Source organism: Mustela nivalis (genome assembly GCF_964662115.1).
Source record: "Mustela nivalis genome assembly, chromosome: 6".
Lineage (NCBI taxonomy): Eukaryota > Metazoa > Chordata > Mammalia > Carnivora > Mustelidae > Mustela > Mustela nivalis.
In genome coordinates this window covers 50,379,997-50,406,752 of record NC_139025.1, presented here as the reverse complement: position 1 = coordinate 50,406,752, position 26,756 = coordinate 50,379,997, and the positions used below count along the sequence as shown (strand labels likewise).

General features: G+C 36.9%; 1 pseudogene across 1 annotated transcript in view; it reads left to right on the top strand.

The window, feature by feature from the left end:
- The first annotated feature begins 6,526 nt into the window (after positions 1-6,526).
- The window catches only part of LOC309866581 (glyceraldehyde-3-phosphate dehydrogenase pseudogene), an 83,461-nt pseudogene continuing 63,231 nt past the window's right edge, over positions 6,527-26,756 (top strand). Inside the window, exons 1-2 of the transcript in view lie at positions 6,527-6,532; positions 7,718-7,928. The product of the transcript in view is annotated as a glyceraldehyde-3-phosphate dehydrogenase pseudogene (transcript). The remainder of the gene's footprint in view (positions 6,533-7,717; positions 7,929-26,756) is intronic.

Below are 26,756 nucleotides of genomic sequence, written 5' to 3'. Positions count from 1 at the left end.
AAAATAAGGTACTAAACTAAAAAAAGAAGATATGAGAACAAACTTTGGATCCAACCTAAAAAAAATAAAGGGCAGCTCTAAAACCATATGTAAATAGCAGCTTTTGAAAAGGAATGGTATGATGAGAATTTAGAAAAACCTGAACTTAGGATAATGAGAATTGACAGATGATGAAAATGGAAATTTACTTGAACTTGATGCAGCGCATAGTCTTTGTTGAATAATATGGTTGTTCAGAATTAGGGTGACAGTAGAACAAAATACAACTATACTTGGGAACTACCTTGGAACTTACTTTGGAACTACCTTAAAAAATCTTATTTATGTGGTCAAAATTACCTATATAATGTTATTACTTTGAAGCTTTTAGAATCAATCTCAGAAAACTATGTTTATAAAAAGAGGATATGAAAGTAAAGGGATTTGGTGACCATTTAGGAGATTGAAAAAATATGCGAAGTATAGGAAAAAAGGAAGGTGCTTATGTTCTCCTTTAATAATGTTGAGTCAAAAGATAGTGTTTGTGGTTTATAGAACAAGAAATGTTTGAAGTTACTTGAAGTGTTAGAGGTAATTAGAAGAGGGACTAGGGATACCTGTATAACTATTAGGGGAGGTAGACAGAGAGAGAGAGTTTAAGTCCTGTTTTTTGTCATCATCATCTGCATCACCACTCTGATGTAGATTAGCTAATTTTGGAGTCCTTAGGGCAGCAGGTCCATTCTATCTCTATTTAGTAGGGGGCTTGGAAAGCCCAACTTCAAACTCCCATCTGCCTAAATAAGATGGTGCAATATTAAGGTAATATGGTGGGGAGGTGGCCTGCAGTCTCTAGAAACTTTGGGAGGGTTCTAGAGAGATTTGTGTTGGTATCCTATAGCTGCTATAACCAATTGCCACATACTTAGTGGTTTGAAACAACATAGTTATTATCTTAAAATTCTCAAATTCAGATGCCTGAAATATGTTTCACTTTATTAAAATCAGGGTGTCAGTAGGTATACATTTGTTCTGGAGGCTCTCAAGGGAATCTATTTTGTTACCTTTTCTGCATTTTCTGGATTGTTTAGCTCTTGGATCCTTCCTCCATCTTCAAAACAGACAGAATAACATTTCACATCTCTTGCTTTCTTCTCTCCATTTCCACTTTTAAGGATCCATGTCATTACACTGGATTCACAAAGATGATCCAGGATAATCTCTCCATCTCAAATTTGTGCCACATCTACACATCCCTTTTACCATGTAAGGAAACATCTTTACAGATTCAAGGGATTAGAATATGGACATCTCTGGGAGACTATTTTCCCTGCTAAGGAGCCAAGGCTAAAAGTCCATTCTGTACTAATTGTCTCTACATTTCTATTGTTAACTCCTTCCCAGGAAGCATAGTTCTCTGAGAGGATTGCTTTCCAGCCACCTCCTCAATGTCCCCCTCCTTTGATTCCTAGAATCTAAAAGGGAGATTTCCCAGCTGTCATTTGTTCCATCTTCCTGTCTTCACCATTACTGTTGAGTCATTATGATAAATAGGCATATTTTCTTTATGCATTTGGAGAACTCTATATTGTCATGTTAAAGAAAGAATGAAAAGGTAACAAGAAAGATGTTAAATAAATTTGGAATGTTTTTTAATATAATTGCTAAAAAAAAAAATAAGAGGGACTCCTGAGTGGCTCAGTTGGTTGGACAACTGCCTTCGGCTCAGATCATGATCCTGGAGTCCTGGGATTGAGTCCCGCCTCGGGCTCTCAGCTCCATGGGGAGTCTGCTTCTCTCTCTGCCCTTCTCCTTACTCATGCTCTCTCTCACTGTCTCTCTCTCAAATAAATAAATAAATAAATAAATATAATTGCTTGGATCTCAAGATAAGAGTCTTTTAAAATAATCCTATTTGGCAGATAAAGAGCTGATTTTTACCTTATTCTTTCTCTTTACTATCTTTTCTGCAAAAAATCCTTATCTTCTCTATTTTGGATAGATGTCTCTCACTTAACAGGGAGAAGGTTAGATACTAAAGAGGCAGGAAAAAAAATTACAAATATATCCAAATAGTAATGTTAGAAAGTCATTTTCATTTTCATTTATTATAAAATGAGTAGTGGCCAATGTGAAAAAAATATTGTTGCTATGATGTTACTTATTAGAAGTATCAAAACAAAACAAAACAAAACAAAAACACAGTGATTTAAATTCTCCAGAGTTGTAGGGATAGGGAAGAGAACTTCTATATTATTTGATTCCTTATCTATATATGTATATGATTTAGATAGGAAAGAAAAAGTTGAGAAAAAATCCTAATAAAGTCCTGTGTGAATTTTTAAGAAAATTGATTTGGAGAAAACTGGAAGTTAAATTCTCTTATTTACAAATATTCAATTAAGGGAATATTTGTACAAAGCAGAAAATGGTACTCCATCCGTGTAAATGCAGCACTATGGGATACACCTTAAGAAAACAGATATCTTTATGCTGATTCATAAAATGTGCTACTTTTAGGGCACCTGGGGAGCTCAGTCCATTGAGAGGCAGAGCATCCTTCACTTGGTTTCAGCTCAGGTTCTGGGATTCAGCCCTATATCTGGCTCCAAACTCAATGGGGAATCTGGTGGAGATTCTCTCTCTTCCTCTCCCTCTGCCACTCCAGCCCCTGTACTCTCTCTCTTTCTCTAAAATAAATAAATTTTTTTTTTTTAAAGTGCTATATTTTCTGGGCAGATGCAGTCATATGCATGAGCTCATAGCCTGCCAAGCAAAATGTCGGCTAAATTTTATCCCTCATGGGTCAGCAGCTGGACACCCTCCTAAAATATACAGTCAGCAAAACCATATGAGGCATTCCTGCATGGATGATTCAATTGTCCAATAATCATAGTTATATTACTGAAAATTGCAGGAAAAATGCAGTATATGGAGCCTCAGAATTCAAATTGTTGGTACTTACATTTGCCATAGTTGAGTTTTGATATAAAAACATTTAGAATTTTATTGGCCTTTCTGCTGTTTTTAAAAGTTTCATTGTTGGGTGCCTGGGTGGCTCAGTGGGTTAAGCCGCTGCCTTCGGCTCAGGTCATGATATCAGGGTCCTGGGATTGAGTCCCGCATTGGGCTCTCTGCTTGGCGGGGAGTCTGCTTCCTCCTCTCTCTCTCTCTTCCTGCCTCTCTGCCTACTTGTGATCTCTCTCTGTCAAATAAATAAATAAAATCGTAAAAAAAAAAAAGTTTCATTGTTGTAGAACCAATAGCAACATTGCATTTTTTTCCTACTTTAAAGTCAGTTTTGCATCAACAACAAAGTAGCATATCTTGGGCCAAAGGGATGGTCCCTTTACTGTGGAGAATTTGAGAATAGTCAAATCATCTATAAATCACTTTGCTTTTTATGATGACCATGAACTGGAATATTTCTTTCTTCCTTTTTTGGAACGGGACTTTCTAAATAGTACCCCTGAGAAAATACTGTTCCCTAAAAAAAACAATCTTCAAATTATAATGACAATTGCTATAGTTACTATTGAATTTAAGTGGTATATATACAATATCAGAGTAGTTTGTTAATTCTTAAAACTTGATTTATTATCAATTTATTTATTATTGTTTTATATTTCATTTATTTTATTTTTTATATTTAATGTCACATGTTACCTGCTAAGAAACATTGCATCTTATGTGAAAGGTAATTTGGAGAATTCATAGTTATACATATATTCAGTTCCTGACATGCAGATTCAGCTACCTGCATTCATTTCCAGAGCACATTTTGAATTATTCCAGCTTGATTCAAATACACTTTGTATCAACTGCTATAGTACTACATTTCACTGAATTTACAACATTATTACAATCTTATTGACTATATTCCCTCTATTGTACATATGTTCTGGTTATTAATATATTATTGATATTGTAGTGCAGTATTCTTCTTGATCAGCTTTTCTGAAAAGTCAATTGATACAATATATTCCTACCCTCACATTTAGGTCTCTTGGATCTTATTTTAATATTTTGATTAAAATGGTATAGAATATAAACAGGAAATATACACAAAACTTGCATCTTAAATTCTGAGTGCAATATTAAGTTCAGCCCTGACTTTACACTAAAGTTTTGTTGACTTTATTGTTATCTTTTCTCCAATGTACGTTTCTTTTTTTTTGGTATCATGAAATTTAATAATATATTTATTTCCATTTTATTCATAGTGGGCATATCTGTAGGCATGTATGGCACATAGTGGGCATTCAAAAAATGGTAGCTATTATTATTATTTAATTGAAATATCAGTTGATATATTGCAATTGTTTAAAATTTAATTTAAAAAAATGACCTGGACTCACAAATTCTATGTCATGTCTAATGTCTTTCTAATTTTCTGTACATTCCTGTCGGTTTAGGTCTTCCTTAATAGTTTTTACCTCACATTCTTGCTTCTCTTGCTGGCCAAGAGCTTTTATGGACAAAAGTGACTAGTTTTTTATTATAGTTTATTTTCAATATGTTAGGATAATAAAATCCAGTTACTCTAAATGTTTAATAGAGACTGCCATGCACACAGAACCTGAGTGAACGTGGGGAAAATCGAAAATCAGGCATAAGGGAAGATGAAGTGAAGCAAGAGTCAGAGCCAAGGTACATTTCTCGCTAGTCATCTGTTTGGCCTCCCCCCCTCTCTATAGAGCCTCTGTTAGTCTGTATAGACTAATATATGCTCTGGAAAGAAAACAAATAAAAAAAATCAGTGGCTCCCCACTATGAAACTTCATTGTACTGTCGCTCTCGCCAGCAAGAACAACCAGGAGACCTCAGCAAAGCAAGCTTTATTTCTGCGTAGCTGTTGGGATCTCTCTCTCCCCCGCCCGTGCATGTCTATATATACCAAGGTTGCACAACCAATCACTCGCAGCCACATAGATACAAAATCCTAAGTTCCGCCTACTGGCTCGCATCCAGCCGCCATCTTAATGGCGTGTTTACTTTTGGGCACCGAAAAAGTCGTGCGGTGCCCGGGGCCCCTCCGCGGGCCCCGCTGGAGCAGCTCCGCACCATCGCCACCTGGCGGCAGCGACGGCTTGAGGCAGCGTCGGCCGAGGCAACGACCGGGCACAGCGGAGCCCAGAAGCATCACCGCGCATGCGCTACAAGCCGCTCGGGCACCGACATCTCCCCCTTTTCTTTTATATTAGGCATGCAAGGCAGGAGATCGTGCCTGTCTTAGGTTGTCAGCTGCCATGAATATGCTTACCCATCATTGGATAATTCCCCCTGGTTGGAGAACTCCTGGCTTAGGTTGCTATGTGCATGCAGCCAATCTTACCCGTCATTGACTACCGATCTAGCGCTGCCAGCCAGATTTGGGGAAATGTACCAGCTTCCAGTGCCATGCAAGCTTGTACTAGAGCCAACTGTTGCCTACATTGTTGTTTACGTAATGATGCAAAACGGAGGAACATAAGGATTTACAACAGATACCCAATCCCGTAATGGAGCTATGTCAATCTTATCTGCTTAACTCTTTCGACAGATTAGCAGCAATAGAAAGGTCATTATAGGCCACAGAGGTTATGCAAAGTCCAGAAAGTGATCGGATGCATCCAGTCATCAATAGTTTCTGGAGAATGTCCACTTGTTACAGATGTGGTGAGAGCTACAGCCGCTGTAGTTGCTGCAGCTGTGGAGGCTGCTACAGCCACAATAATGGCTGCAGTGATCCCAAAGTCTCTTTTATGTCTTGAGAGCAATACAGGCGAATTGTTAGGATTTACAGAAATGGGCATGGGAATGAAAGTAGGTATACAGGAGGGAGGATGGCGGACTCATTGGTCAGTGGCATGGGGAACGGCCAGGCTTTCACTATTGCCCATTGGTGCATCTGTTGAAGGGATGCTGGTGTCGCCAGGATCACTATCAGGCCGAGCATCAGGACGGGGCAGGCCATGTTGATCGATTCTTCTAATCAGTCGCTCCGGGACCCAGATAGGCACTTGGGCATACTGTGGAAAAAGACAAACAGAACCTCGGTGCCATCTTAGGACCAGGTCAGGGCCTCTCCATTGGCCCGTGAGTATATCCTTCCACTTTGCCTGGGCTAGAGTGCGTTCGGTAACCGCCGCATGCCTGTCCACTGCAGATGTACCATTATGGTCCAAGGACAAAAAATTTAAAATGTAAAGGGTGAGAGATGTAAGATCACGGGGTGACTTGTAGTCATCCTCTATTCCCCCTTTTTTTATTTTTTGTAAGCATCGTTTGAAGGTGCCATTGGCGCATTCAATTATTCCTTGACCTTGTGGATTGTAAGGTATACCTGTAGTATGGACTATACCAAATTGACTTAGGAATTGATGGATAGATTTTGATGTATATGCAGGTCCATTATCTGTCTTTATTTGTATGGAGATACCCCAATCTGCGAAGAATCGTAGGCACTGTGTGATGACTTGTTTTGAATTCTCCCCCGTGAGGGGAGTAGCCATTATGATACCCGAATAAGTGTCCACTGATATATGTACGTACTTTTGTTGCCTGAATGCAGGTATATGTGTGACATCCATTTGCCATAGGTGATTAGCTTGAAGGCCTTTGGGATTTACCCCTAAGGCTGAGGGAGTAATGTGGCACAATTCCCACAGGTCCTTACTATATCTCTTGCCTGTTCTTTGGTGATATGGAATCTATATCTTAAGGTATTAGAATTCACATGCCATTTGCTATGGAACAGCTTCGCCTGTTCTAAGGTAGGGCAAATAAGCTGGAAACGACTATTGTGGTCTGCTAGAGCATTGCCCTTGGATAATGGTCCTGGTAGGCTCATATGGGCTCTGATGTGATCTATAAAAAATGGTGCAGTGCGCAGTTGCACAACCTCTTGTAGTTGCCTTAAGATCCATGGAATAGGTGAATCACTTAAGGAGAGGATGGCTGTTTCAATATTTTTTGTTGCATTTACCATGTATTGACTATCAGAAATAATATTTAGGGGAGTGTCTGAAAATCTTTGGAGCACTAGGAGCACTAGTAGTAGCTCTCTGACAGAGGGCGCTAGGGAGTCATATTTTTTCCTGGCTTCTTTGTATGTCTTTCCCTTTAAAGGTTCGTTAGGGTCTTCCTCTTTTAATTTTAAGTGTGTCATGGCTTCCCCAAGCTCATCTTCAGAGGAGCTCTCCTCTGAATTTTCTCCCCCTCTGCTAGATCCTGCCTTAGAGGCTTCTCTGACCTGCTTCTCGATAACATTTTTAACAGTTTTATGGTTAGAGTCTAGCGGAGTGCCATTAGCCTTAAGCACCTCCGTCAGTAGTCCTCCCATCTTAGTAAACTTTGATCCCATTATTTCTTGTCCTATGCCTAGGAACCCTTTTACTTCTCGTCCTATACTTAGGAACTTTCTCACTTCTCGTCCTATACTTAGGAACTTTCTTATCTGAAATTTTGTGCACAGTTACCGGATCGCTGCGTTCACTGAGAACTCCTCGGTGTAGGTTTCGGGTTTCCCGGGTTTTGGCACCACTTGTCGCTCTCGCCAGCAAGAACGACCAGGAGACCTCAGCGAAGCAAGCTTTATTTCTGCGTAGCTGTTGGGATCTCTCTCTCCCCCGCCTGTGCATGTCTATATATATCAAGGTTGCACAACCAATCACTCGCAGCCACATAGATACAAAATCCTAAGTTCCGCCTACTGGCTCACATCCAGCCGCCATCTTAATGGCGTGTTTACTTTCAGGCACCAAAAAAGTCGTGCGGCGCCCGCCCCCCCCCCCCCCCGCGGGCCCCGCCAGAGCAGCTCCGCACCGTCGCCACCCGGGGGCGGCATCGGCTTGAGGTAGCAGCGGCCAAGGCAATGAGCGGGCACGGCGGAGCCCAGAAGCATCACCGCACATGCGCTACAAGCCGCTGGGGCACCGACATTGTACCATGCTACAGTTTCCACATGGGTGAGGTTGGTGCTTAGGTCCATAGAACACTCAGATCCCCAGGAAGCGAGCAACACCACCACCTTAAAGGCAGGTGAGTATGGAATAAGCAGCTTTCTCTGGCATGTAGACTTGGAAAAAGAAACTTGGAGAACCATGCACAGGGTTCTCAATGCTTTACTTAGCTAGAAGTGTCAAATCACTTTTCCTCATGTGTCATTGGCCAGAACTAGCAACAGGACCCCAATTTAATTGCCAGAGAGGCTGAGAGAAGTGAGGGAGGAAATGATAAGTTTGGTGAACACCACTGTCACAGTGCTGTTCCTTACTCTTGCTGGCAAGTGAATTTTTTGTCTCTCGATATGAGTGCCGTGTCTTGAAAGCATCTCTTTCATTTCTCTCCATCCCTGTTTGGATTTCCAAACATTGTCTGCCTCTGTATTCTCTAACTCAAAGTTTTGAATGCTCTCTTGATAACTATGAATAGATGCAGAATTCCTTATTGCCTGTTTTTACAAAATGGTTATACTCATTGAGTGTCCCCAGGCTCTTTGAAATGAGGAAAAGTCTCAGAATAGGCATTAAAACAATTTAAAAAATGTGACTCCATTCTAAAATTTGGTCAACTCCCTATTACCAACTACTGCCTCTTGTCTCTATGCCCCAAAGGCTCAGAAGATTTTGAAATCCTCTACCACTAGACACTAGAGGAAATGAATGGTTAGAAAAAGACTCAGTTAACTCCCTTTCCCTACTTTTTCACACAACTTTCCTATTCACAGAACTTCCTGCCTGTCTAGAACATTGCTTCTCTATTTATGCAAAATTTAAAGTATTTGAGGAAAAAGATCAATGAAATAAGACTATGGACAGGTAGAAAATTATGTAGAGAATTTGGTTTGTTGGTTGGTTGGTTTTCCCTTAAGGAGATTTGCTCCTGGGATTTGCATAATACATCATGCAATGAAAACTCAGGAAAAATATAAGATAGAGAGATGTTCTTTTAAAGCTTACATCATGGGAGATTTAAGAGTATGGGTATGCTCCAAAAACAAGCTATTAGGAAAAGAGTAGGAGAAAAGAACTTTGAGTCCTAGCACCTAAACTTATCAATGAAATAATGACTCCTCAAGCATTGAGGAAAATACAGCTGGATAGAATGGCAAGGAGTTCTATCCTGATGGAGGGCCCTCCATATTACAAATATGATGAAAGTAGAAATAATATTCCTCATTCCTATTTTTAATCATTTAGGGTTAGCCATTAAGTCTGTGATTAACTAGGGATATGGTTTATACCTCCTAAAATATTCCTTCCTTCAAAAGGCCATAGCCTCTTGTATGTATTTGTAAGAAAAATAGCAGAAGGCTTAGAATTTTACCTCAGGAGATGACAAATGACCCAAGTAGTAAGAGATTAAATTAAATTCAAGAATACTCTGCCCATAGGCAAAAATGGATCCCTTCTTTTGTTTTCTGTCTCAGTATGACAAGAAACTTTTCTTTTGATTAATATGGAGTAAGAAGAACTGGATTTACCTTGCCTAAAGCAATAAAAGCAACAGCAACAGAACAGTAAAAGAATAGAAAAAAATGAAATAATTATTTTAAAAACACTAAACATTAAACAATTAAGAAAAGGGAAATGGGAAACAAGTAAGATAAACCCTGTCATTGCCCAACTCACTGTACTGAGTTTCCTGATCACAGTGCAGGGAGTGGAAACTGAGGTGGAGTCCAGCATATTCCTAAAGTTGAAGAGACAGAGCTGAGGATCTGGAGAGATCAAGGATACCAGAATTCAGAAGACAAAGTAAGAGAGAGGGGAGATAATCATGGGAGGAGAATCCAAGAGACTTTTTTTTTTTTTTAAGATTTTACTTATTTATTTGACAGAGAGAGACACAGTGAGAGAGGGAAGAAGTAGGGGGAGTTGGAGAGGAAGAAGCAGGCTTCCTGCCCAGCAGGAGGTCAAATCCCGGGGTTAGATCCCAGGACCCTGGGATCATGACCTGAGCTGAAGGCAGACACCTAACAACTGAGCCACCCAGGTACCCTGGGAATCCAAGAGACTTGCCGGGAGTTCTCCTAAGATACTAAGCAAGCATTTAGTCACACATGAACATGAGGAAAATCCCTACAGGAAAATAACTTTCTAATAATAAAATAGAACAGTGTCTGATGTTCAAACAACGCTATGAACAGTGTCCTTTTGTACCAGCTAAACTGGAAAAAACAAATCATTATATAATGGAATATTGAACAGAATAGGAGGGAAGGTCTTGATTCACATGTAATAAGCCCTAGGCTGACCACTGCTCCAGACTCACATAACAGGTCATACAGCCAAGACACAAAAGTACAAAATATTTCCAAGTAAGTTAACTACACCTCAGAACAGAGCTTAAGAAGAATTTTAGGAAAAAAATTATCCAGCATATCACAAAATAAAATTCACAATGTCAGGAATCCTTCAAAGATTATGAGGAATGCAAAGAAGGGGGAAAAGACAACCCAATATGAAGAGAAAAATCAATTAATCAAGACTCAGAAATAAAACAGATATCTGAATTATCAGAAAAAGTCATTAAAAATAGTTTTCAAAATTAGATTAAAAAGTAGAGATATAGAAGATATTTTTGAAAGATCAAAATCAAACTACTAAAATATGAAAACTATAATATCTGAGAATAAAAAAGTCTGAATAGAATAAATGCCATATTAGATATTACAAGTGAACATATCAACAATTGTGAGGATATATCAATAGAAACTATTCAAAACAAAGTGCAAATGGGAAAAAAATGTAAAGTTACTTGTAAAATAACTTCAAACAGATTCCTATATATGAAACTATAGAATTTCAGGGGGAAGGGTAGGAAGGACAGATAAAAATTGAATAAATAATGGCCAGTGAATTCACAAACATGATGGAAATTATAAATGCATATATACAAGAACCTCAATAAACTCCAAGCACAAGAAATATGAAGAAAACTATAGCAACCCATGTCATAATCAAAAGCAACAATGAATAGAAAATATATTTTTTTTAAGATTTTTATTTATTTATTTGACAGAGAGAGAGAGAGATCACAAGTAGGCAAAGAGGCAGGCGGCAGGGGGGACGGGGAAGGCTCCCTGCTGAGCAGAGAGCCCGATGTGGGGCTCCATGCCAGGACCCTGGGATCATGACGTGAGCTGAAGGCAAAGGCTCTAACCCACGGAGCCACCCAGGCATCTTGAAAAAAAATCTTAAAGCATACAGAAAAAAAGATGCAGTATACAGAGAAATGAAGATGCAGATGAAGAAACATTTCTCATGAGAAATAATACGAGCTAAATGACAGATGAAATGTCTTTAAAACACTCAAAAAGTTTAGGAATGGGGAATAAAGTTGTTCATAAAGACACAGCCTTTATGATGAGATCATGTCTAAGTGAATATAATATGGTGGTGATAAAGGATTCCATTCATTTGTCAAAGCCCATAGAACTATACACCACAGAGTAATTTTTAGTACATGCAAACAGCAACAAACACAATAAAAATAAACCAGGCTGTGACAAATGTATCTAACTGCATCACAAATGAATCACATAATAACACTGAAGCGTCTGAGGAGGAAAGTAGGTGATCTAAGTAACTTTAGAAAACAGTATTTTGACTGTACACTATAAGAAATAGTAAAAACAAAAATACTGTCTCAAACATTGTGTTGTAGGGGCATCTTTATGATGTTATATACAAATCTTGGCTTAACTACTCACTAAATGATCACTTATTTTCTCTGTTTATGCTTTTTTGATTTGGTGTTTCATAAAAATGGCTCTAAATCTTCCCTGATTTGAAGGGTATTTGGAGCGGGGTACAACAAAATATACTATGAGATAAGTTGTACCCAAAATTATTTTTGAAGAATCCTAGGAAGCTCCTTAAATGAGCTGGAGGTGATACAGTTGGGGTACAGTCTATTGAATGGTAGTTAAGATGGAGTAGTGATGAGATCATTGGGAGGGAGGAGGCCCAGTAATTGAGAGGCTGAGCCATTGGAGGGATGGCTTTAATCACAGTACTGTGACATGATTTTATGGCCAAAAAAATAACCAAATGTAAAAACATGTGTAAATATTAATTGAATAGCTTCAATATATCTTGTTAGTCTTGGGACTTACTTTTTGACCTCTGCTGAGAAAGAGGGGTCAAGGGCTGGTATGGTTGAGTGAAAGGAGGAGCCAGAGAGTTCGTGAAGCCCAAGAAAGGAATAAAAGGAACAAGCAACTAGGAAAGATGGAAAAGAGTTAAAGTTATCCAAACTGTCTTTATTCATAGAGAAAAAGTGTTATAAAATGTTATTTATTTGAAGATAATCAGAATATTACTTTGAAAGTCCTTCCGTTGTCAGAATCAGATGATCCTATAGGACATAATTCCTAGGAAGAATTTCTTAGCCAAGCAAAATCTTCAAATTCTGTTGATAATAGACTCTCTATAGCAGAAATAGTATTTATTTAAAAAGCAGAAAATCTGGCTCCAAGGAGCACAGTTAACATCCTTGGATATGGTGTTTACCTGAACAGATGCTCTGGTACTTTTATTTCAAGTAGCAAATGAGGCCACATGTATTTGCAGAATTAGCACATATAACAGATGAAAATTGGATGTTGTACCCATTTTCACTGTTATGGGGATTGTGCTGTGAGACACCCCAGATGTTACTTTCTGGCAAACAGTTGTTATTTTTTTTGTTTGGGGCTCAGAAGATTATCTTATGATTCTGGATATGTACCAAACTCACTCTCTAAGCATCTGGCCTATTTAGTCAAGCAGATAATATAAATGGACTTCCTTACTAACAAGGTAATGTGTAAAATGACAGTTCACTTGGTTTGGGAATCCTTCATGAATAACACTACCTTTCCCATTCAGTGTGATGCACTTCACTATTAATGAATGATAGCTCTTGGCTGACAGTTCCATGTTGAACATGGAGACAAATTTCTTAATTTATACTGTGTGTTACAGCTTCCTTTGGGCTCTACTTGCTTTCATTATAGTATAAAATTTTAATAGATGCTGAAAAGCAGACTGCTACAAATCCAGTAAAAATTGTTGGTTAGTTTTATTTTTCTTTTATATATTTACAATGCTGCCTCCCTTTTCATAACTTCATTTCATATTTTTGATATTACTTATTCTTTCATTTATTCATTCAGAATCCAAACTGGATACTTGGCAATGAACCAGATAGGTGATGTCAATATATAAATGTGTTCCATTATTCTTCTATCTTGGTGAGATATCCAAAGTTGTTTTCATCTAGTCAAAATGTGTCATATATGGGAACTTCTCTTTTTGCTTCCGTTAGTGTCCTAGGTAGATGAGGACCCCCCTCTATTTTTGCTTTGCAATGGTGCATGCCTCCTGTGTGTAATCAAAACCAGCTTTATGCAGAGAGACTGAAGAAAGAGGCAGATCACTCCAGATTGGTAGATGGTAGTTTTCATAAACAAGGGAACTTAAATACTAGGCTTGTCTGGGGCAGGCACAAAATAAAAACATCTTGGGCATGCCAGCCAAATATTAAAAATTTGTATACAAGTCTTAACTGGATTCAGTTACATATACTTTCTAGAGGGCCTCAACCTCACACCATCATCCAAAGGCTATGCCCTTTGGGCAGCTTCTGGGAGCTGAGAAGGCAAGTGGGACACATTCCAAGGAGAGGGGAGGGAGTTGCCTCTAGTTGCCTAGTCAGGTTCGTGGATCAACCATCTGTCACCTCCTCTTGATGTCTCCCCCCACATCTTCATTCCAAGGACTTAGAAAGTTCTCTGGGCTATTGGATGGATGTTTCTTCTCTTGGGTCATATGGGGGGTATTTTCTCCAATCAATAATCACATGAAAAGAGCCAGAGGTTTTGTTTATCTGTTTCCATAAAGAAATCACAGCTAGTGCAATATTCATCACAAGGCCACCACTTAATTAATATCATACTAGTCCTTCTTAGCCTATCATGATCTATTTTTGCAGAGGCCATGCAGGTAAAATTAACGACAATATTCTGGGAACCACCATTCTGTATTCAAGCTATTGAATTTGGCTCTAATCTCTTCAATGCCACCCCACATGTAGTGTAGTTTTCTTGGCCGAAGAGAAACCAGTTTCAGGCATTTCCACCTAATGTTTTTAACGTTTCTTTTTCTATAGGTCAGGGAACCAAAGTGAGGGTTCTGTTAGCTGCAACAAATATCTATTCCAATTCTATATTCAGAACACAGATAAATAACCACAGAATGAAGCTACGGCGTGCCTTGGTGGCTCAGTTGGTTAAGCGTCTACCTTCAGCTCAAGTCGTGATCCCAGGGTCCTGAGATCACGTATTGTATTGGGCTCCCTGCTCAGTGTGGAGTCTGCTTCTCCCTCTACCCCTGTTTCCTGCTCATGATCTCTCTCTCACACACTTTTTCTCTCAAATAAATAAATAAAATCTTTAAAAATAGAGAATGGAGCTATAGACTGACTGGTTTCTCTATCAGAAAAATACTTTGGCAAGATACTTTTATTATTCACACATCACCAGTCTAATTTGGTGGTCACCATAGTGTTTCATATGGTGGAGTGGAGTCATTTTGTACATTGTGTGCTAAGACTTTCAAAAGATGTGTATACTCTCTCTGCCCCAGTATATATAGTTAGTCTGATAAATAACAGCAAGTACATTTATAGAAGGATTGGGAGAATACTAACTTGTGATGGTGTTATAAGGTTCTTTTTTAAGAGAAGTCAAACTCCATTTTAATTCATGTGCTCTGACTCAGAACTGACCAAAAGTTGGAAATAGATGGAACTTCCATTCACTAGTTTTTGTTTTGTTTTTTTCTTGGTTCTACAATTAAGCTTACTCTTATTGACTAGCCATTCATCTTGCAACATGCTTATTAATGAAATTTTAGTTATCATTTCCCCGTTGGTCCAATGATAGCAATTATATTCACCTGTCATATTAAGCAACTTAAGTGTCTTCATCTCGTCACAATTCTATGACTCACATTGAACTAACGAAATCTATTACAAGGTACCATCTCATTCTGGATTACAGGACGCAACCACCACAAAGCTTCTCAACTATGCCATATTAATTTGTTTATTATTGATTTAATAAAGGAAATGTTCTCTGAGACCTTCCAGTATCTGGTGGATTCTTTGGTCTCAAGTAAAAAGCAATTCTAACATATTCACTACTGTGAGGCTTTAGGTCCCCCCACACTTTTTAATGAAATGTAACTAACATATGTGTTAATTAATTTCAGGTGTACAATATAATGATTTAACAATTCTGTACATTACTTAGAGCTCATCCCAACAAGTATACTCTTAATCCCTACAGCTATTTCATCCATCTCCCACCGACCTCTCCACTGGCAGCCACCAGTTAGTTCTGTATTTAAGAGGCTGTTTTTTCCTTTGTCTTTTTTGTTTGTATGTCAGTTTGTTTAATTTCTTAAATTCCACATATGAGGGAAATCATATGGTATTTGTCTTCCTCTGTCTGACTTATTTTACTTAGCATTATAGCTTATAGGTCCATCCATATTGTTGCAAATGGCAGGATTTCATTCATTTTCATGGTTGAGCAATATTCCACTTTTTAAAGATATATCACTTCTTTTCCATTCATCTGTGGACAGATGAATATGGTTGCTGCCATATTTTGGCTATTGTAAATAACACTGCAATTAACATGGGGGTGCATATATCTTTTCAAATTATTGTTTTAGTTTTCTTTGGGTAAATACACAGTAGCCAAATTACTGGACCATGTGGTAATTTTGTTTTTAATTTTTTGAGAAACTTCCAAATTGGTTTCCACAGTAGCTGCATGAATTTGATTTGCATTTTCCTGATGATTACTGATGCTGAGCATCTTTTCATGTGTCTGTTAGCCATCTATAGGTCTTCTTTAGAAAAATATCTATTTATGTCCTGCCCAATTTTAAATTGGATTATTTGGGCTTTTCTGGTGTTGAGTTGTGTAAGTTATTCATGTATTTTGGATATTAACCCCTTAGTGGATGTAGGTTGCCTTTTTGTTTTGTTGACAGTGTCCTTCCGTGTGCAAAAGTTCTTTATTTTGATGTAATCTCAATAGTTTATTATTGCTTTTGCTTTAGATATTTAGAAGACATCTTTAAAAAATGCTACTTCAGATGTCAGAGAAATTACTGTCTGTGCTCTATTCTAGGATTTTTATGGTTTCAGGTCTCACATTTAATCCATTTTGAGTTTATTTTGGGGTATGGTGTAAGAAAATGGTCCAGTTTTCCCAACACCATTTAGATATGGCTTCGTTGCATATTCTTGACTCCTCTGTCATAAGTTAATTAATCATATAAGTGTGGGTTCATTTGTGGATTTTCTATTCTATTCCATTGATCTATGTGTCTATTTTTGTGACAGTACTAGACTATTTTGATTACTACAGCTTTGTAGTATGTCTTGAAATATGGGATTATTATACCTCTAGTTTTGGTCTCATTTTCAAGATTGCCTTGGCTTCTTTTGTCCAAGCATTTTTTAGTATTATTCATTCTAGTTCTGTGATAAAGACAAATGCTGCTGGTATTTTGGTAAGGATTGCATTAAATCTGTAGATTGCTTTGAGTAGGGTAGATGTTTTAACAATATTGGTTCTTCCAGTCCATGAACATGGAATGTATTTTCATTTGTGTCATCTTCAATATCTTTTATCAATGCTTTATAGTTTTCAGAGTATAGGTCTTTCACCTCTTTTCACATTTAATAATACACTAGAAGTTAGCACCACGAACAAGGCTGTACTTATTGTCATAACTGATGAGTGATACATTTCTAGAACCTCATCACAGATGCATTCTAGAATAATTTCTTGTACCAACTCTCTTACTTTGAGTTTTACTTAAAACAGAATCAAGATAAGCACTTAAGTGCAGTTTAAATTATTTGGGAAGTGATTCAGAAAGTTAGAGGGAGGGAGTAGGAAGAATAATTAGAGAAGTAGTTAAAGCCTAAGTGTGTTTTTGAGATAATTCCATTTGCAGTGGGGGCCTAACTCACCACACTTCTCTGAGGGGTATTCAGCATCCATCTCAGAGGTTTCTGTCTGAAGCAAGGGAGTCTGAAATATTTTCTTTTGATCCCATTGCCCTTTGATTGAGCTTTAACTAGAGGAAGTGTTATTTCTTTTGCCTTCTGATAAAAAATCTGTGAATAACTTTTGACTTCCCCCAAACTGAGTGACGAATAGCCTACTGTTGACTAAAGGGCTTACCTATAACATAAACAGTCAATTAACACATATTTCATATGTTATATGTATTATATGCTATATTCTTATGATATATTAGAAAAAAGAAAATGTTATTAAGAGAATCATAAAATACAATGTTTATTGTACCATATTATATTTATCAGAAAATAATCCACATAGAAGTGGACCTGTGCAGTTTAAACTTATGTTGTTAGAGGGTCAACTGTATGTACTATACATATATATGTATTTATATAAGAAATATATATGTGTATGTATATACATTTATAGTATATATGTATATATATATATACATAAAAATAGTAGGAAAAATGTTAATGTTAAGAAATACATCAGGGGCACCTGGGTAGCTCAGGGGGTTAAGCTGCTGCTTTCGGCTCAGGTCATGGTCTCAGGGTCCTGGGATTGAGCCCCACATCGGACTCTCTGCTTAGCAGGCCTGCTTCTCCCTCCCTTTCTGGCTGTCTCTCTGCCTACCTGTGATAGCTCTCTCTGTTATATAAATAAATAAGATCTTTAAAAAAAGAGAAAGAAATACAACAAAAGGGGAGCACCTGGGTGGCTCAGTGGGTTAAGTCTCTGCCTTTGGCTTAGGTCATAATCTCAGGGTCCCGGGATCGAGGCCCACATTGAGCTCTCTGCTCGGCAGGGAGCCTGCTTCCCTTCCTCTCTCTCTCTGCCTCTCTGCCTACTTGTGATCTCTGTCAAATAAATAAGTAAAATCTTAAAAAAAAAAAAAAGAAAAGAAGAAGAAGAAGCTCCTCTCCCACCCAAATCCCATTAAGTCAGCACATATACTGGGAAAAAAAATCTATTCTTAGAGAAAAGTATTTCTTCAGTTTTAATCATTTTCATTTTTCTCAAAATATCTGTTATGGGTCTAACTTTTATTTATATATGGCTAATTTGCTAGTACATACACAGTGAAAGAATATTAAATTAGATATCCATTTATTTATCTACCTATATGACAAAATTAGGCAAGAAAAACAGAACAGACTGAAAATCCGTCAATATTTAAAATGTACATTTTAAACAGACAAGACTCCAAAAACATTGGAAGAAGATGAAAGAATTCAAAAGTTGACCACATTAAATCAAAAGCCTCATAAACTACTTTTGTCTCACAGCCTAAATTTGACATACCTAAACAGCTATTTCCCACCTGAAAAATACCAACAAAGCACCTTTTATATTTTTAATTCTTCCTCCTGCATAACCTTGGAGGTGTTCTCTGCTGTTACAAATAATATTTTGGTTTTTGCCTTGTAATATTTGAAAACATGCTTTCTATCAAAGTTGTGCTATTTACCTTAATTGATGAAAAAGAATAAGCTATGGTATTTTTATGTATTTTCCCCACAATTTGTAAGACATATGCCTGTCTTTATTATTCCCAAATACAATCTGTTACAGTGTTTGTGTTTATCATTATTATGGCTGTCAATCCTTCTTGTTATTATTACATATTTACCTCAAAAATTTTGAGGCATCACAGACTTATTATTCCTAATAGGCCAGCATCAGATTACAAGTATGAAAAGAGAATAATAAAATAAAAGATATATGTTTTGTTAATGATTTTAAATCAAACCAGAGAATGTCATATAGCCTGATATTTTAGAATTTTAAAAATCCAAAATATATTTTATAAAATGGGCTTATATTTGCCTTTAGAATTCTGAAATTATAGGAATCATTAAGTGATTGTCAGCTTCTCTCTCCAAAGAGCATGACATTTTTTCTGTTGAGATGGTATATTTGGTGTAATCTATAATTTCCTCAGCATATCTAAGGCTTAAAACAGCTGCAATAAAAGGGTAAGGAGACAGAGGAAGAATTTGACTATTTGCTCATACCATGCTAGGAAAGGCAGATAAGAATATAATGGACTTCCTTGCTACAACTGCATCTCCTCTAAATAATTGAAGAGAATATTTGATATATTTTAGTTATAAGCATTTTACTTATTTCTTTATTCAAAAATCTCAGCAGGCTCATACTAGTCCAGAATGAAACATTCCCATCAATACTTATAACACTGAATAGAATGAAGATGTAATGTAATACAATAAATAGTAAGTTAAAGAAAAGATTGCCTTTGTCACTGTTCCTTCCTTCAAAATAATTTTGGTTCTTTCCCAATTGTGTCATCTGCTGTATGTACTATATACACATAAATAGAAGCTGTTGATCTCTTTTACCCTAAAAATGTTCATTCACTATCTAATCAAAACTCCCTTGGGGCAATTTATTTTATTTGCTTCGTACTATTTACAATTTGTTCTTACTATATGGTGGCTCAAATAAATTCTTGTAAAAATGCATATACTATCAGGAAGGGATGCTGTACTTTGTCAAATGCTTTTTCAGCATCTATTGAGAGTATCATATGGTTCTTGTTCTTTCTTTTATTGATGTGTTGTATCACATTGACTGATTTGCGGATGTTGAACCAACCTTGCAGCCCTGGAATAAATCCCACTTGGTCGTGGTGAATAATCTTTTTAATGTACTGTTGAATCCTATTGGCTAGTATTTTGTTGAGTATTTTCGCATCTGTGTTCATCAAGGATATCGGTCTATAGCTCTCTTTTTTGGTGGGATCCTTGTCTGGTTTTGGGATCAAGGTGATGCTGGCCTCATAAAATGAGTTTGGAAGTTTTCCTTCCATTTCTATTTTTTGGAACAGTTTCAGGAGAATAGGAATTAGTTCTTCTTTAAATGTTTGGTAGAATTCCCCCAGGAAGCCGTCTCAAAATGGATGAAGGACCTCAATGTGCGAAAGGAATCCATCAAAATCCTTGAGGAGAACACGGGCAGCAACCTCTTCGACCTCTGCCGCAGCAACATCTTCCTAGGAACAACGCAAAAGGCAAGGGAAGCAAGGAAAAAAATGAACTATTGGGATTTCATCAAGATCAAAAGCTTTTGCACAGCAAAGGAAACAGTTAACAAAATCAAAAGACAACTGACAGAATGGGAGAAGATATTTGCAAACGACATATCAGATAAAGGACTAGTGTCCAGAATCTATAAAGAACTTAGCAAACTCAACACCCAAAGAACAAATAATCCAATCAAGAAATGGGCAGAGGACATGAACAGACATTTCTGCAAAGAAGACATCCAGATGGCCAACAGACACATGAAAAAGTGCTCCATATCACTCGGCATCAGGGAAATACAAATCAAAACCACAATGAGATATCACCTCACACCAGTCAGAATGGCTAAAATCAACAAGTCAGGAAATGACAGATGCTGGCGAGGATGCGGAGAAAAGGGAACCCTCCTACACTGTTGGTGGGAATGCAAGCTGGTGCAGCCACTCTGGAAAACAGCATGGAGGTTCCTCAAAATGTTGAAAATAGAACTGCCCTATGACCCAGCAATTGCACTATTGGGTATTTACCCTAAAGATACAAATGTAGTGATCCAAAGGGGCACATGCACCCGAATGTTTATAGCAGCAATGTCCACAATAGCCAAACTATGGAAAGAACCTAGATGTCCATCAACAGATGAATGGATCAAGAAGTGGTATATATACACAATGGAATACTATGCAGCCATCAAAAGAAATGAAATCTTGCCATTTGCAACAACATGGATGGAACTAGAGCGTATCATGCTTAGCGAAATAAGTCAAGCAGAGAAAGACAACTATCATATGATCTCCCTGATATGAGGAAGTGGTGATGCAACATGGAGGCTTAAGTGGGTAGGAGAAGAATAAATGAAACAAGATGGAATTGGGAGGGAGACAAACCAAAAGTGACTCTTAATCTCACAAAACAAACTGAGGGTTGCTGGGGGGAGGGTTTTGGGGAAAGGGGGTGGGATTATGGACATTGGGAGGGTATGTGCTTTGGTGAGTGCTGTGAAGTGTGTAAACCTGGTGATTCACAGACCTGTACCCCTGGGGATAAAAATATATGTTTATAAAAAATAAAAAATTAAAAAAAAAACATTAAAAAACCAACCAGAGGCGTAGCTTAAGAGCAATAGCACTCAACTTACTGACAACTGGAAATGAATGCTTAATTATTATATGTAAAGAATAAATGAAAACTAATTTATCAATGGTTGCTAGTACATAGCCTGGAGAGAAGGAATCCTAAATAATACTAGGAAAATATTAACCTACTTCACCTCAATTGATTATGAAAGATTTGGGCCAGCATAAGGCATGCTTCAGGATTTGCTTAACATGCAAGTTATAAAAGTAAGATATTCTTATGTCTGATGAATGCATTAATAAACTCTGTATTTCCTCCATTTTACAACTTACTACAATGCTATGGCATTTATTAGTCTGATTAAAAAAAAGAGAATTGGTTGTTGAAATAATTATCCACATGATTCTGGAAAAGATATGTATGTGAGAATGTGTATATAGTTTGTTTGAATTTTTTAAACAATTATATTAAAATCCTAACTAATAAATTAGTAATATGTCTAATATCATTTTATTTTACCAGTGTATAAAATCTTAGTGATGGAATAACAGAATCTGAGAACTGAAAGAAATCATCTATCTCAATTCTTTATATGGCTAAAGAAAGCAAGCTGAAAATAGACTAAATAACTTTCCCGAGTCTTTAGTCTAATTTTTATATAGCTTCTCTCCACATAGGTGAAAATATCAATAAGAGTAGATTTAAATCCTTTCCAGTATAAGAACAACAAAAATAAGAGTTAATATTTATTGAATATCACCATATGCAAGACACTGCTTGAGATGCTTTTATCTTATTTATCTCTTTGATATATTTTATCTCATTTAGTCCAGCAACAATACAACATGTTGAAAATACCATCGCTACTTTATAAAAGAGAAAACTCAGTCACTGAAAGGTTGTGTACAATCACTGATTATGTAGCTGTCAAGTAGTGGAGACAAAATTTGAACCAAGTTAATCTAGTTCTCCAGATCCTATAGAGTCTTTTACCATAATTAGACCTCTTTCCATAAGCACAATAGAGTACTAGTGATACTAATTTATATAAGTCTTTCTATTCCACTGAAGGAAACATATGTGAATATGCAGGAGCGAAAGTAAATATATAAGAGTATGTGTGTGCCGATTTGTGTGTGTGTGTGTGTGTGTGTGTGTGTGTGTGAGAAAGAGAGAAGGAGAGAGAACGCGAGAGAGATCCATGATTTGACTTAAAATCTGGGTCTATTTGTCAAAATCATTCCAAGTACCTGTTTAAAAGTGAGGAATGTATTTAATTAGAGCTCATTGGTTATGCCTGAGTATTTAAAGAACAGGATTTTAAGGACAGCAGTCCTCAAAAGGTGATCTGGAACCTGAGCTTTTATGAGTTCTGGGAACTTCTCTCATTCTTACTGAATAACAACTTTTACCTTAGAGATCTAAAAGTCTGGTTCCTTATATTCTGTTCACTTTTGTTATAATCAGAAGCCCAAGTTTCCCAGATCATTTATATCACAAGGACACTTATTACCATATTGTTTTATATATTGCCTAATCTGGTTTCCTAAATTTCATTTTCCAATATCCTAAGTCTTTACACTCTAATCTCTGAAGTGAATGGTCTCTCATCATTGAAGGTACCATATGTCCCCAATTTCTTTTCTGAAAGTTTCCTTCACTGTTGGGTCAGTTGAACCCTGACTGTATGCTGGGTCTACTTTTCACTGCAGCCCTCTGAAGTGGAGGATGGATTTTCCCACATCTTATGCACCTTAGAACCTTGTGGTGGAAGATGTGTCTTCTATTTATCCTGTTGCTATTTACAAATCATATGGTATTTTGACATTATAGTTGAGAAGTGCTTCCACAAAGGAGAATTTCAGGTGTTTGATGAATGTGACTATATGATAATTAAATAAAATCTCTTTGTTATGAGGCAAATATTTCCAACTACACAGCATTAATTTACTCATAAAATGTAACTCATACTTTTTCATACTGATGTCATTATACACAAAATATTCTTCCAGTTTTCTCTTCTGCTATGGTGATAGCTCACATCATAACACAATAGGATCAATACAATGACAATTAGTTATAGGGTAATACTCTTCCATTCAGACATACCAACTCACTCGTGATGAGTCCTAGAAAAATATGTCACCCTAGAGGAAGAGCATTTCAACTTAAAAGTAGGATTCTCAATTGCAAGTTCCAAAACCCCAAAATGATACCTTTTTGTTTTATAATATACAATGAAAATTTTGGCAATTATAGAAGAAAACATTGTCCTAACTAAAATATAAAGTTCTAATGCCCCCAAATAGTCAAATTGGTCAGTCTAAAATTTTATTTTAAGGATTGGCATTTTTTCATGCTCTAACTGTCCCATTTTATGTACACATAAAGATTTTATTTGTTTATTTGACAGACAAGTAGGCAGAGAGGCAGGCAGAGAGAGAGAGGACGAAGCAGGCTCGCCACTAAGCAGAAAGCCTGATGCGGGGCTTGATCCCAGGACCCTGGGATCATGACCAGAGCCGAAGGCAGGTGCTCCCAAAACAAATAATCTTGCTTCTGGAAACAGGAAACCATGTTGGTGATCTCAGTTGCCCACTCAATTCTATGAAATAGGAGACAAATTATCTGCTGCAAAAGTGGAGAGTGTGAGAGATGTCATAACAGGAAATGAATATGGGAGAAATAAAATTTATCTTTTTATTTTTATAGAAAATAGAAATTATCTTTGACTATTTTTGTCTCTATTTCAACATACATGTATGTTTGTCTGCGCATGCACATTTTAATATGTACCATATATGCCATTTTCTGAGAACACAGCAGAAAAAGAGAGACAGATGGCGTTTACCCTCAAGAAGCTTAGAATTTATGGGGAGAGACAGATATTGTAAGGATAGGAATTATACAAATAATTATTAACTTATAGTTGTGATAAATATCTCAAAATAAAGGCAGAATGTATAATGAAATCATGAAATATAGATACCCGGCATATCCTGGAGACATTTCCTGAAAACTGAAGAGAAAAGGTTGCCAGTTACTAAAAATAAAATATAGAGTCAGAGAAAATAATATTTCAGCAATAAAGGCTAACATGTAAGAAGGCAATGAAATAGAAAGGAATTTGTCTACAAATAACTTACACAGAAAAGTCTGATGAGGATAGTAAGCAAGAGGAAGATTATTTCATGATGAAACCAGGGTCTTTGGCAGGAAGCATATTTTAAAAATATGTTTAGACTTTCTAAGAAATTGAAACGTGTGATGGGAAGGCATTTAAGGACTGCAACCAAGTGAGTGAGATGGAACTATCTGCTTGTGAGCAATTTAACCTAGTTTTTCTATGGAGAAGACAGCATTGTCTAGGTAGACACTAGTTAGTAGGTTATTGAAATACTCCAAATAAAAAAAATGATGATGGATTCCTTAGAGGTAAGGAAATTAGGTAAATGTGGTCTTTCTTTTTCCCCTGTTGTGTCAGGATGTAATGCCTGAAATAGCTACTATGTTGCAACCAGCCTGAGGAGGAAGCTATACCATGAATGGCAGAGCAAGAGTTGGAAAGAACCAGTATTTGATAACCCATCACTGAATCCTTGAAACAAATAAGCCTGAAGCCCAACAAGGATTTCCTGTTATGAGAACTGAGGCCCAGAGAAAAGACTTCTATTGTAGAGAAGGGACTATAGTAAAAGGTGTTCAAGTATGATTTCTCAGAGAACAAGATTTCTTCGCGACTTAAGTTTTATTTTTTTAATTAATTAATTTAAGCGAGAAAAAAGCCTTGAAAGAAATGCCTTTAAAATTTAAAAGTGTTTTTAAATATGTTTTAAAATTTTAAAATGTTTAAGCAATGCCTTTAAAATTTAAGGAACATAACATATTTTCCAGAGCCAGCTGTTTTGATTAGTGATTTTATGGGTCATAAGTTTTGAATACTGAGTAAGAAAGGGTAACTTCACTGAGGACAAAGTGGTCAAAAGATTAAGATATTTGAATTGAATAGATTATCAGTGTGAAATTTGAACAGACCTAGGAAGATAGCAAAAAAAAAAAAAAAAAAAAAAGGGAAGAAAGAGAATGTGAGTTCAGAATGGAAGTCTTTAAATAATGAGGAAAAATGACGGAGACTAAGTGACAGAAATAAGAAGGAGAATGTATTTGTATAACCATGAGTCTCAATGGAGAGACATTAATGTAATTGGAATGGCATTAGAGTTAAGACCTTGATGTATATGAGATGTGAAAGAATACAGTGCTTACACTTGAAAGAGTGTAAAGTAAACGGTGGTAGTGAAGGCAAGCTGACATTTGAAGCTCAGTGATAGAAATAAAATTCAAAGGTACAGCAGAAAGAGAAGTTTTTAAAGGCTTTTGTAGCAGAAAATCTGCAAGACACAAGAGAAGATTTAGCTAGAATGAACAGGATACAGAAATTGGATATAAGGCAAGGACTAAGGATTACAGTAGACCAGGATATAAAAAAAATAGAAAGGGGTGTTACTGCATTAGTCATTGAGTCACAATAGATACATTAGAATTGTGGTTGATTTCTTCTTGATGATGTCTCAGAGGGTTTGATTTGTGATAAATTGTCTGCATTCTAAGGAGAAAGTCCTGTTGTTTATTATAGAGCAAGGTATAATTTTCTTCTGCATGAGTTGGCATCTGCCAGTAACTGTGAGTGGCTGGGAGAATATGTGTTTCGTTGGTCCCTGGAGGAAATGAAATGTTTTAAAGAATATCAGCCTTAGAGGGGCGCCTGGGTGGCTCAGTGGGTTAAGCTGCTGCCTCCTGCTCAGGTCATGATCTCAGGGTCCTGGGATCGAGACCCGCATCGGGCTCTCTGCTCAGCGGGGAGCCTGCTTCCTCCTCTCTCTCTGCCTGCCTCTCTGCCTGCTTGTGATCTCTCTCTGTCAAATAAATAAATAAAATCTTAAAAAAAAATAAAAAGAATATCAGCCTTAGAATAACACGGAGGACTTTGGGAGATGGAGAGAAGAAGTGAGATAGGGTTAATCGCGGTGGGGGGGGGGTAAGACAAACCATGAAAGACTATGCACTCTGAGAACCAAACTGAGTGTCTCAGAGATGAGGGGAGTGGGGAGTTGGGTGAGCCTGGTGGTGAGTATTATGGACGGCATGTATTGCATGGAGCACTGGTTGAGGTGCATAAACAACGAATTTTGGAACACTGAAGAGAATTAAATTAAATTGGAAAAAAAGAATATTAGCCTTAGATATTAAAATAATTAAAATAAGTTTGTTAGCACTTTACTGTTAAAAGTCTACAGTACAAATATTATTAATATGATTAAGAAATCATATTTCAATGTAGAATTTATTAATTCTGTCTTGGTGTCTGCTTGTCAGAGGATGAATCTAACAAAGGGGCCAATTTCCAATAACATGATTAGACAAAAAAAGTGTCATAGATTCCAAAGATAATGTCATGGACAACATGTCAAAAAACTTTAAAATTTAAGTTAAGTTGATAAATTCATTGAAAAAAATCTCCTACATAAACTGAATTCATGCTTAAAAACTTTCCCATAAATTTAATTTCAAGTCCT